This window comes from Piliocolobus tephrosceles, chromosome 1, assembly GCF_002776525.5.
Source record: "Piliocolobus tephrosceles isolate RC106 chromosome 1, ASM277652v3, whole genome shotgun sequence".
NCBI lineage: Eukaryota > Metazoa > Chordata > Mammalia > Primates > Cercopithecidae > Piliocolobus > Piliocolobus tephrosceles.
The window spans coordinates 151,539,001-151,551,585 of record NC_045434.1 but is presented as its reverse complement, the minus strand read 5'-3'; positions in this window follow the sequence as shown (position 1 = coordinate 151,551,585).

Below are 12,585 nucleotides of genomic sequence, written 5' to 3'. Positions count from 1 at the left end.
AGGTAGTTTAAAAATGTATTAAATAGAATCAAAATTTGGAAAACAAAAAATAACATTTTTTAGTGCAACTCAAGTTACACTAAATGCTGCTAGGAAGACCAAACATTGCAATTCTCAATGGAAGCAAGCTCCTTTGGGGTTTCCTAGAAATGCTTTTCATTTTTTTATGGGAGGAACTTGAAATTTAAATGTTTATCAAAAGCTGACATGTGTTTGAGATTGTAAAACACTGCTTTTGCCCCTAGAACTAGAAAATTGTGTATATGCTCCTTCTCTGTGCTCCCTTAGCAGCCTGTATGTACTGACTTTTATCATTGCACTTTTTACAACATATGGTGTGGAAAATTCTTCTTGGTTTTTCTCTTCCCCTGAATAATCCGTAGGCCCTTAAAGAGGAGATGGATTATAACCCTCTCTCTTTATTCTCACATGTAGTAGCTAGGGGCACTCAAGAGGGGTTGACTGAAAGAACAAGGTCAAGTAAGGAATAAAACATCTGTCACTGAGTTGGCTAGGAAATGAAGCAAATGAGGTCATAGATGTGAGTTCAGGCTGGAGCAGTACCAGATGGTTACTCAAAGATATTGTCCCATGACCCTGCAGCTGCCCCTTCATCCTAACCAGCTGCTAGTATGTATTGCTGCATCAGGGAAAAATGCTGCCACTATTAGCAGCCCAAAGGATGAAGTGTTGGTTACTAGTACCATTGTATATCAAGGCCAACATTATTTGTTTTTCTCCTCTACCAATTAGAGATGATATTACTTTTCACAGGGTAGTTGTGAGGGTTGAATGAATGAGTGTGTAAGAAAATATCTGAAGTAAAAATAGGAAAGGTTCTCATTACCTTCCCTTGAAAGAGAGCAAATTCACCACAATATTGACATTCGGGCAGAAATATTTTAGAAAACATTCAAGAATTGAAAGAGTTGTTGGATTTGATGGACTTTAAGACTCCATCCCACCCTGAGATTCTATTTTATTTTTTGAAAAATTTTAAAAATAAATTTGTAACTTTATAAATGACACATAGTAATGTACATATTTATGGGGTACAGTGTGATGTTTCAGTGCATGTATACATTGTATAATAACCACATAGGAATAATTAACATAACCATCATTTTAAACACTTATCATTTATTTGTGGTGACAACATTCAAAATCATCTCTTCTAGCTATCTTGAAATACACACTACTACATTGTTATTTGCGATTATTTTAAGTCTTGTTTCAAAGATAAAGATGCTAAAGTACAGAAGGATAAAGAGATTTGCTAATTCTCTCATGGTCATCCCTTAGTCATCTTTTTGGGATTCAGCTAATACATCATTTATTCAAAGATGATTTTTGAGACACCTATTTCCCTATTCCATGTTATCTCTCACAGCAGAGAGCTGTTATTACAAGCTGTAACTCTGTATTTATTAATATGTTTATTTGCTCAATGTCTACATCACACGCTAGACTACGAAGTGCGTAAGAATAGAAATACAGAAATCAAGTCACTTTTCCCCAAAGTAGGATCTCAAACATTTATTAAATGAATAAACATCAAAATAATGAACTAATTAATTTTAACGTATTTACTCATATCAACTTTTAAAAAGGATTAGGAGTGGATAAAGGGCAATGTATAATTAATTAATTAATCAACTCATTCATTTATTATTATGAAGATTACTTTTATTGAAACAACCATTAAAAAGTTTTCACATCTGCATCACTTCTTGGCCTTTTGGCTAAGATCAAGTATAAAATTTTCACATGTGGCTAATTGTTTTATTCCACTACATCTATCGTTATTTTGGCAAGTTCGATATCAGTGAAAATGGTCAGTTCAACACTCTGGCCTCTGAGGTCCATGACTTCCTCAGTTCTCTCATTCTATTCCACTTGAGCTACCCGCAATGGACCTATTTCAGACCAGTGTTTTTCAGGCTCCAGACTGGGACCTATTAGTGGGTCTTAATAATTTAGCAACAACATTTTAAATAAGAACGGAACAGAATTAAACATATCAGATATCAGAGTGCATTTAAGTGTAAGTATTGTTTTGTGAACGTTTGTTTATGTACATTAAATGTCTATGTAAAATTCCTTCCTGAGAATCGTGGTCTAAAAGTTTGTTAAATATGACTCAATAACTTATTCACCTCTGAAATCTCGATTTTAGCCTACTAATTTCTCCACTGCCCCTTCCCCTTGGAGCTCCCTTACTCCAATAGGTCCATTTGCACACTTTGTTACTCCATGAAGAACTCGCTGATCTCAACACTTTTTACTTTCCAGTTGTTCCTCCTTCCTACTTTTCTCCTCTCTAAGGTCTGTCACAATCATTATAATTGACTGTAACTCTTTTTTGCTCTTTCCTTCCGTTTCACTTGACTGACAAAACAAATTCTCTGCTCACTGCATACTGTTTCTAATCGACCTGGAAAATGGCTGCAGTTATGGAGGCATAACATTGCCAACTGATCTCACTTTGAGTCTATGACAACAAATCTCAAGTGGGGCCTCAGAACTATCCAGCCATCTCCTCGGAGTTCCCTAACAAGTTTGTTTTCCATCTCTGAAGTGCTTTCACACCTTCCTTCTCCATTAACCCCCCAATATCAGTTATGCATTTTCTACTCCTCAGTGGAGAACTCATGAATTTATTGAGGAAATAAGAACCGCCAAAATATGACTAGGTTATCTCTCCACTACGGAATTTTCACTGTAACCTCCTTCCTATCCATATGCTGCTCTTTTTCTCTCACATCACTGAACCTCTTCTACCATTACCTAAAGTCAAACCTTCCACTTGCCACCTGACGCGTCCCCCATACATTTCCCACACTGGCTCTTCATACCTCTTTTTCTCATTCACAAACAGATTGTAACACTCTAGGTGGGCCAACACTGTTTTTTTTTTTTTGTTTGTTGTTTGTTTTAGTTTCTTGTGCATTGTGTCTTGCTGAGTATGATAGCAAGGGGATTGAGTAAGCTGGAGAAGAATGGGTGGTGCTGTATGGACATCACAATATGTTGCTGTGGGCAGCCGTGGTAACCTAGCATCACTCTGTGCCCATGGAGCCTCCATAAAGGGAAAAACAGATAGGAAAGAAGAGAGGGAGGATACAAATACACCTTTGCTTCTCAAATGTTCTGAGAGCTGGCCCTTCATCTATATTATAATTAGATAACATGCTTTCCTGCTAAAATTATCAAGCGTTTGTGGGAGAGTATAACAGTATTCTTCTCCTTGTCCCTACAGGCCCCATTGTCTCTTAAAAATAAGATTTGTACTTCTCCTCCTTCCCACAGTTATTATCCTGATGCAGGAGGCAGAAGGAGTTTAAAGGTCTTTTCTCATTGGGACCTTGAAGTACTCATTTGTACTTAATAGAGAATTTATGGGAAAGAAGATTCTCTGTTTTCAGTCTCTTCTGATGCATGTATTTCCATTTCCTGACCTTTCAAAAATGACCTTTCAGAAGCAATAATTGTTGGGAATGGGAAGAATTATGGACAAAAACTTGTTACCACATTCTGCCTCAAAATTAACCTCGCAGTCATCCCTCAAAAGACTCTTCTTATGACAGGTTCAGCCACCGAGGGGAATAATGGCTGCCAGAATTCCTTGCAAAGCATTACTTAAAGGATCTCTATTCTATCTCATCTCCTCTAGTATGTGTTAATGACATTTTAGGTTCATATTTTTAAATCTTTTAAAGTGCTTTCTCATCTATGATTGCCTTTCATTCTGAAAATGACTTTATGAGTCATGTAAGGAGGATAACAAATTGAAAGAGGTTAAGTCATTGGAATTACTTGGGATACTTGTAGGCAGCTTTCTAATTGGAGCAGAACTTGGTGGTAGAACACCAATCTTTAAACTTCTATTTCTAAGTACTCTTTATTACATAGTTGCATTAATGTATTATGCAAGGATCATCAATGTGCATCTTCTGTCTTTTTAAAGGACTCCTCAGTTTTATCCTACAGATTTCATTTACCTGGGTGTGAGGAGCCAAGGGATACATGTTTTAAAAAGCTCTCAGATAATTTTGATTTACAGCAAGTTTGGTAACTATTGCTGCAATAGTCAATGGCCCCTTTTCCTGAGGGAAGCGCAATTTACAGATTGTTCTAAATGTTCATACATTCTTCTTGCTGTCTTAACTCTGAACTTTTTTCTGCCCTTCATTGAAAAGTCGCCATGATGTTCTTATTTATAGCTAATATCTAATAGAAGCCACAGAACTTCAACTGCTGACTCAAGCACTATCAGCACACCAAAGGTTTACTGTATTAGTGTGTTTTAATAGTTGATCGACATAGAATAGTACTATGGGGAAAAACACAGGAAAACATATAATGACATAATGAGTTATTAAACATGATAAATTATTTTACTGAGACTCAGCAAATTTACTTTCTTGACATTATGTTTTATATATTGAATATTTGGAAAATGGAAGCCTTTAACCTGTCTTATTTATATATCTTGGAGTTGGCCAAATGTTTCGTGGAATAGAATCAGAAAAAGGAGACTTTGGGTGCCAGTTCAAATGCCTGTTTCTCTGAGCAACTATCCTTCTTTCTTCTGATACCTTAGCTGCTCTTTCCCTTTGTGTTCAGAATTCTTTCTTCTTGCTTCATTATAGAAATTACCATTTGTCCTGCAAACTGCTCACATTTTTAACACCTCCACAGGACTGCAAACACCTCAAAGGCAGAAATCTGTGTTATTCATTTTTGCATTCTCTGTAGATCCTAGTTCAGTTTATTCAGACATTCATTAAACAAATATTTCATAACCCTTTTAGTAGGCATTGTTATTGACTCACTAACATCTACTCCACTGCAGATGATCAATATAAGTTGGTCATAGCAATTCCATCTTTCCTTGACAGATTGATTCACAAACAGGCCTGTCTTAGCCAATATAAGGTGACATGAGGAAGAGGCTTCCTCAAGGTTTCTGGAAAGAAGTAGAGTGGATATGAACAAGGAATCATGTTGACTTAGTTTTTGTGGGCAAACATCTATGACCCTAAGAAGAACAGCCTTAAGACAAAAGGGTATGTGGTTAGACAGATGCCGTTGACTGGCAGAGTGAGGAAGAGGGTCCAGGAGTATTTCCTAATGAGAGGCTACAATGTATGAAGATCAGGAAGTAATGAAAACATTGCAGGGGGCCAAAGAGCTAAAACAGGTTCAGTAGGGCTGCAGTGAAGGGAGGAAAAGTGAGTGGCAGACCTGGTCCAAAACAGTGCAGGAGACGGGATCTTATAAGGCATGTTAAGATGTGTCTGATGTACCTTCAAAAAGAAAACATTTGTTGAATCATCTTGTCTGATTCTCTCACTCTAATTTTGTGAAAAGAACTGAGCACTCAAGAGATTAGGTAACCTACTATGTAGGTCACATGTCAAATTCATAGTAGGGCTGGGACTAGAATATAGAACAAGTTTATGATCAGGTGCTCGTTTCCTTATGCTATTTGGTCTCATTCAGTGGTTCTCAGTCTTGCCTGTGTTTTAGAATCATCTGAGAGTTTTAAAAAACTATAGAGTTCGCTCATGATATTTGATTAAATTGGTTTGGGATAAAGACTAGGCATGAGTGTATTTTAAAAGCTTCCTAGGAGATTCTAATGTACAGCTAGGTGGGAAGTCCCGCTATGATTTGAATGTTCATTCCCTCCAAAATTCATGTTGAAATATAATTGCCACTGTAAGAGTATTAAGAGGTGGCACCTTTAAGAGGTGATTAGGCCATAAGGGCTCTGTCATGAATAGATTGTCACTGTCACAGAGTGGGTCCCTTATAAAAGAACAAGTTCAGCCTCCTTTTGCTTCTCTCTCTTGCCCTCTCGTTGTCCTTCTGCCCTGGGGTGATGCAGCAAGATGGCCCTTGCAAGGTGCCAGCCCCTCAATCTCGAATTTCCCAGCCTCTAGAATCATGAACCAATAAATTTCTGTTCATTATAACTTACCTAGTTTCAGATATTCTGTAGTAGCAGTACAAAATCAACTCAGACAAACTCCATGTCTAAATTATAGGGCTTTTTTCCCTATAATATTGAGTGTAGCTAATACATATTCTTTAAAAAAATTTCTAAAACAGAAAAAAGAATTCTTGCTATGAGTCTTGAGTTTTGCAATTTCCTTTAGGGCACTCTGTCATAATTACTCATGCAAATGGAAGAGCCTTGATCTCTAGGAATTTAGAGGACTAGGAGCAGTTTTTCAGCTGTAGGTGATGATGATGCTCTCCAGGTAATTCTCCTGGATCTCTCTCCCCTGTGTCATTCCAAGTTGGGAATCACTGCTCTAGTGCACATAAAGAAGAGGAGTTTGTTTCTGAAACGGTGGCTGACTTAATATGTCTCTAAATCTGTCTTATCAATCATTATTATAGGAGGAAAACCACCAGCTGAATGTCAGTGTATGAGACTAAAGAGACAGATATCTATGGGGATGATTTATCTTCACACAAGATCACCAACCACGACGGCAGACTGTATTTCTAACCTCAGTCTGTCATCTTGCCTATGTGTCCCATTATAAGAGGAACCAAACGTTAATGGAATGCCTATTATCTCCAACTCCACCTCCACCCTCAGTGTTGTGTACCAAACTAGAATTCAACATTACTATCTTACTCAGCCTGATAATCCAGATAGAGCTGGCACATCACACATGGGGGCCTGTCGTGGGTGGGGGGAGGGGGAGGGGGAGGGATAGCATCAGGAGAAATGCCTAATGTAAATGACGAATTAATGGGTGCAGCACACCAACATGGCACATGTATACATAGTATACATATGTAACAAACCTGCACGTTGTGCACATGCGCCCTAGAACTTAAAGTATATACAAAAAAAGAGTTAGTACATATTTGCCACTTTTGTAATATACAAAAATGGTGCCTAGAAACAAGGCCAGAGTTTGTATATACCTATAAATATAGGAGTCCCAGCTTCACATATGAAGCCCTAGAATTATGAAAGCGTTGGTTCCAGGTATTTGCTTCCAGTATTATTCGAAAGTAATGTTCCTTTATCTACTTTTCTTCCTCCTTCCCTTTCTCCTTTGCTTCTCTCTTCCTCCCTCCTTTACTTCATTCTTTTTAAATTTTATGTTTACTTTTAAAAATCATGTTTGTATCTCTCAGGTATCATCTTTTTTGTCATGCTCCCTATCTAGTTTCCAGAACTTTAATCTGGAATGCAAAATCTTCCCTTCTCTCTGTTATATAATTACCCTGAGATTTTTCCTGTGCAATAGTCGAAAGTCCTGTTAGCTGTACAAGAATTTCAAATAAAATTTCTTTACTTCAGTTGTGATTTCAGATTCCTTTGATTATCTTGTTTACTTGTTGGTTTTAAATTTTTCTTCAAATTTGTTAATTATAAATGCTGTCACTTTTTCCTTCCTTCCTTCCTTCCTTCCTTCCTTCCTTCCTTCCTTCCTTCCTTCCTTCCTTCCTTTCTTTCTTTCTTTCTTTCTTTCTTTCTTTCTTTCTTTCTTTCTTTCTTTCTTTCTTCTTTCTTTCTCTTTCTCTCTTTCCTTTCTTTTCCTTCCTTCTTTTCTTTTCTTTTGCCCTTCCTTCCTTCCTTCCTTCCTTCCTTCCTTCCTTCCTTCCTTCCTTCCTTCCTTCCTCCCTCCCTCCCTCCCTCCCTCTCTCTCTCTCTCTATCTTTCTTTCTTTCTCTCTTTCTCTTTTTCTTTCTTTCTTTCGAGACAGAGTCTTGTTCTGTTGCCCAGGTTGGAGTGCAGTGGTGTGATCTTAGCTAACTGCAACCTCCACCTCCTGGATTTAAGTGATTCTTGTGCTTCAGCCTGAGTAGTTGGGATTACAGGCATGCACCATCACACTTGGCTACTTTTTGTATTTTTAGTAGAGATGGGGTTTCACCACGTTGGCCAGGCTGGTTTTGAACTCCTGACCTCAGGTGATCGGCTTCCCAAAGTGCTGTGATTACAGGCATGAGCCACCTCATCTGGCCCACTTCACTTTTCTTGAAGGGATGATTACCCTAAGATTCAGGTCCATGGTCTTGAACTGGCATAGGAAGAACCTTTTTCCTGAGATAAAAAGATGCAAGAGGGAGGTTTTGGTTTCCAAAGCAGGTTTGGCAGGTCTCTGCGAGAGTAGATAGAAGAGAAAGAGTTAAATTAAGAAAATTTTATGTGATTTTATGGCCCTTTAGTTTTCCGGGGTAATTAGAAAGACAAGAATCAGTGTATTTTGCAAGAAACACATAGGATAATGGCAGTATGATGTTTTCAACCTGTCTCAAAGGTGTACATGTAAAAATCATTTTTAAAATTTCAGATAAACCCCTCCCTTTAGCACAGCATTACAATATCTTTTCCTTTCTCTAGACACAATACTACTGCTACCGATAATTTTTGTCAGTGGTTTAGATAGAACATTTTAGGAGAGAGAAGGTAAATCAATTTGACTTTGCAAATTTCACTCTTTGTCTTGGGGTGGGGCTCCCCTCATGCTTATGGGATCCTGCAATCGTCCACTCATCAACAGTGGTGGATCCCAGGGAGTTGAAAAACACACAAAAAACTCCAAGCTATAAAAACTGTGGTTTATGTGAAAAAGTTATCATGTCTAAAACACATATGCAAATCAAACAGCCACGTGTATACATTCATTTGGAGATCATTCCGAAAGTTTAAACTTGAGGTTTATACATGTGAGGCTCAGAGATGGAGCCTCTTATAGCATTCCCCTAATAATAGATTATTTCCTAAAGCATTGAGGGATCAGGATTTTACTCGACACATTGGCACTTGGATCTTTTACCCATGTTCAGATGCATACTAAAATGAGGTATTTTATATGTTACCTAATAAAAAGGTGAAAACCGTTCTAGGATGATAGATGTGAAGGTGGCTACACTTGATCCATAGGCCAATGCAAACCGACCGTATAGGTAAAATAATTGTCATCTTGGGATAGCCCTGATTCCAGAGGTCTGATGTTTAAGTCAGAACCAATAATCTATCGGTCAGATTGAAACCAACTAAATTCTTTGACATAGCTATCAGTTGTGTTTTGTATCTTTTACATTTGTGTTTTCCAAAACATTTCACAATTTATTAGACAGATTATCATTATTTTTATTAGATTTTTAGATATCAAGGAGAAAAGAAGAAGTTAAAATACTTGAGAAAGGTATAATTTAGGACTGTGTCAAAATCTGGCATGCCTCTCTTTTTTTTTTTTTTTTTTTTTTTGCTTGACCTGAAATAATTTTCAGGACACCAAGGAACAGAGAACAAGTAACGATTGTTCTACTGTCTTTTTCATGTCCAATAAAATATTAAAAAGTATTTAGATATCATCTGCACTACTTCTCAGCCCTCTGCAGTAAGCTTTCTCTAGCTAATACCTGAGAAATTTTAGAATATCCCATATGAAGGGGCAGATAGATATGAATTGGCCTGCAATCCATTATCATACTTGACTGAACAATGCTTCAAAGGGGATCTGGGGAGTGTTGTATTTTTTTTCTAAAACTTTCTTGGTAGCTGAAATGTGTAGCCATTATCTCTGTGGTGGGCAGTGAGTACGAATTTTCCTTGTCTTTGTTTCTTCCCTCTTTCCTTTAGTTATGGATTCTCCCCAGTGGAGTTTGCAGTGGTGCTAAATACTATTTCTCAAGCTATCCTTTATCTACATATGGCCACATGACCACATGTGGCCAATAGGATGTGAGTGTGAGTGGAACTTCCACATCATATTCTTAAAGAAGGCACTTTCCATCTACTTCTCTTTCTCCATTTCCATGGGCTGAAACACAGAGAGGGGTGGTGGGGAGCCAGCTATGTCCATGCAGGTGAGGGAAATAACCTACAAGAACCTATAACAATAATAAATGGAATGAACAAAAAGAAAGAATGAACCTGAACCTGAAAGTAAAAGAACCTGAGTCATGAATGGCTTTGAAAGCAGAAGTCCCATCTTAGATAGATAAATAGAAAGATTGATAGTGATGACAATATTATATCTTGGATCATCTACTAATCTCTGGATTATTCTGAGAAAGAAACATTCCTACTTTTTTTTGTGTTACTATATTTTTGGATCTCTGTTGCTGCAGTTTAGCAGTCACAAAACTGACACAAATATAATTACAATTTCTTCACCTCATTTGAGACCCAAGGGAACCGATTTCTTCCCATGCACCCTTCTTACTCTAATAGAAACATTGAAATGGTGAGTGAGGATAATTGTGGACATGAAATCTGATGAAATTTTGTAGTATTGTGTGTTCCCATATCTTCCTTTACTTTTTTGCAATATATATATATATACTCCTTTTGGGAAAATATATTCAGAGTAAGAGAGTGAATCCACAAACAGACAATGGCCAGGCCATTTATAAAAATAGAGCTCTTACCCACAGCCTGTAGCATCTGCCCAAGAAACCAACCCCCTTCTTCACAATAAACAGTCCTGGAAGCCAGCCTGCAATAAACCAGCCTTGCAGGAAGCCAGATTGCTATCTCCAGCAACAATTCAGGAACCTAAACAATAACTTTTGTAATAATTGACCTAAATTGGCCAGGAGTTGATAATTAACTGACAGCTTTTAAAATTTGTGTCCCTCCTTTCAATTTAGGACCAACCAGAGAAAGCCAAGTATTCAACCCTGGCCAATCATATAGGATGCCTGCTTCTGCTTAGCCTACCTTCAGCTTCCCCATGGAAGCTGGGCATACCTAAGGTTTTTGATTTCTTCCACTATAAAGCTTTCCCGCTCCTCTGCTTGCTTGCCTTTGAGTCTTTGCCGAAACAAAAGTGATGGTTGTTGATTCCTTTTTTATAGCAAGCCCTGAATAAATAACCCTTTCTTGTTCTCACTGAGTTGGTCTTTATTACTACAAAAGGCTTGCTTACTGAACCATGCTTTAAAAACAATTTTTATAATTAATCCCATTTCTTTCCCAAGAGAACATTTTGTAGGCCAAACTTACAAAAACTCCCTGAAGTGGAATTCCAAGGGTTTTCTGAGTGTTCTTAAAATGGATTCTGGAACTGTGGGATTCTTCTGAGCCCCGATCTGATTACAGCTTCGGCTTCCAGGTCTTGAATCAGCAATGATGAGGGTGAGTTCTCTGGAATTATAATGGGGACCTTTTGGTTTACTGGTCATGTCCCCAGTTGTTGACCAGGTCAACTTTCACTAAAGAATAACTTTAGTTTCATCAAAGCTATGTTTCCCGACTCATAGACTATGTGTACATAGCACCATGTCAAATGACAATTTTTCATGGGTATGGTTAATCTGATCAATATAAATGGACAATGGTATAATTCAAAATTGGGATAATTCAAAATAGACTTTGACAGTCTGATTTTTTGCACTTGGCTCTTTAATTTATCTAACTAGTGACAGATCTCTAGACTTGATACTGTTTGCAAGATTTGATAGTATTAACAGATGACATTTTATTACACTTTGTGGTCCTCTTCCTTTTAAAGAAATTATGATGCTATTGTAAATACCACCACCATCATCATCATCATCACCATCATCCGTCACTTACTGACTGATTTGCAGATCCAAGGATAGAAACTAATGTTGCTACTACAATTTAATTATAGCTAGATTGATGTTGAAAAATATGAATTTATATAGTAAGGCCTATCTTGCAGGTTCCATTAAATTCATTTTTTTTCTAGATTTTAGTAGAAAATTATGCACTTAATTGTCCTAAAGTCATTGAGACTAATTTTATAGTAGGATTTATTTTCAGCAAAATAAAGAAAATATTTTAGTGAGAGGCCTAGAAACTTTCATGTAGAAATAATGGCTCAAATTGATTTGCTTAACTAATGAATCAAATAAAACAAAAATTATGCAGAAATGGGACGCATATGAGAACTTTGTACTTTCAATTGTTCAATTTTGCTGTGAATCTAAAATTGCCCTTAGAAATGTTTGTTAATTTAAAAATATGCAGAAATGGAGGGACTCACAGCATCTTTATAAAGGAGAGTAGAGTCATGAGTGGATGTAATTGTGGAAGGAAATAATTCATTTGTGTTTCTTGAGGCCAAGGGAAGTGATGATTATAACCTAGGTTGAGATCATGTCTCTAAGATTCATTTTATTGCATCCCAGGAAGCATCACAGGGAATTCTAAAGAAATTATTTACAATGAAGAGACATGACTAAACTGAATTTAAGTAAAATGTGGCAAGTTGGAATCACCGCTGAAGTTTTTTCTTCTCTCCAGATTATTAAGTCCCTGAATGGTCTTCATTGTCTGCCATAAAGTGTCATTTCTGGCTGGCTATATAATCTCCATTCTAGACATGCAACTCCCAGCCACCCATCTCTCTGTGTATGGCCCTCTCCTTTCCTTCTCCCCACCACTGGGTCAACATTTATAGAAACCCTCATTCTAGTTTGCTTTACTGATGTTGAAGCTGTTTTACTTACCACTGAACAAAAAGGCTGATATTACCAACTAGCTTAAAGCCTCCGACCATCTTTCTCTTGGGCACCACTTGCATTCAATAGAGCGTATAAACAGCCTCTGCAGATTCCCTGCTTCTCTTC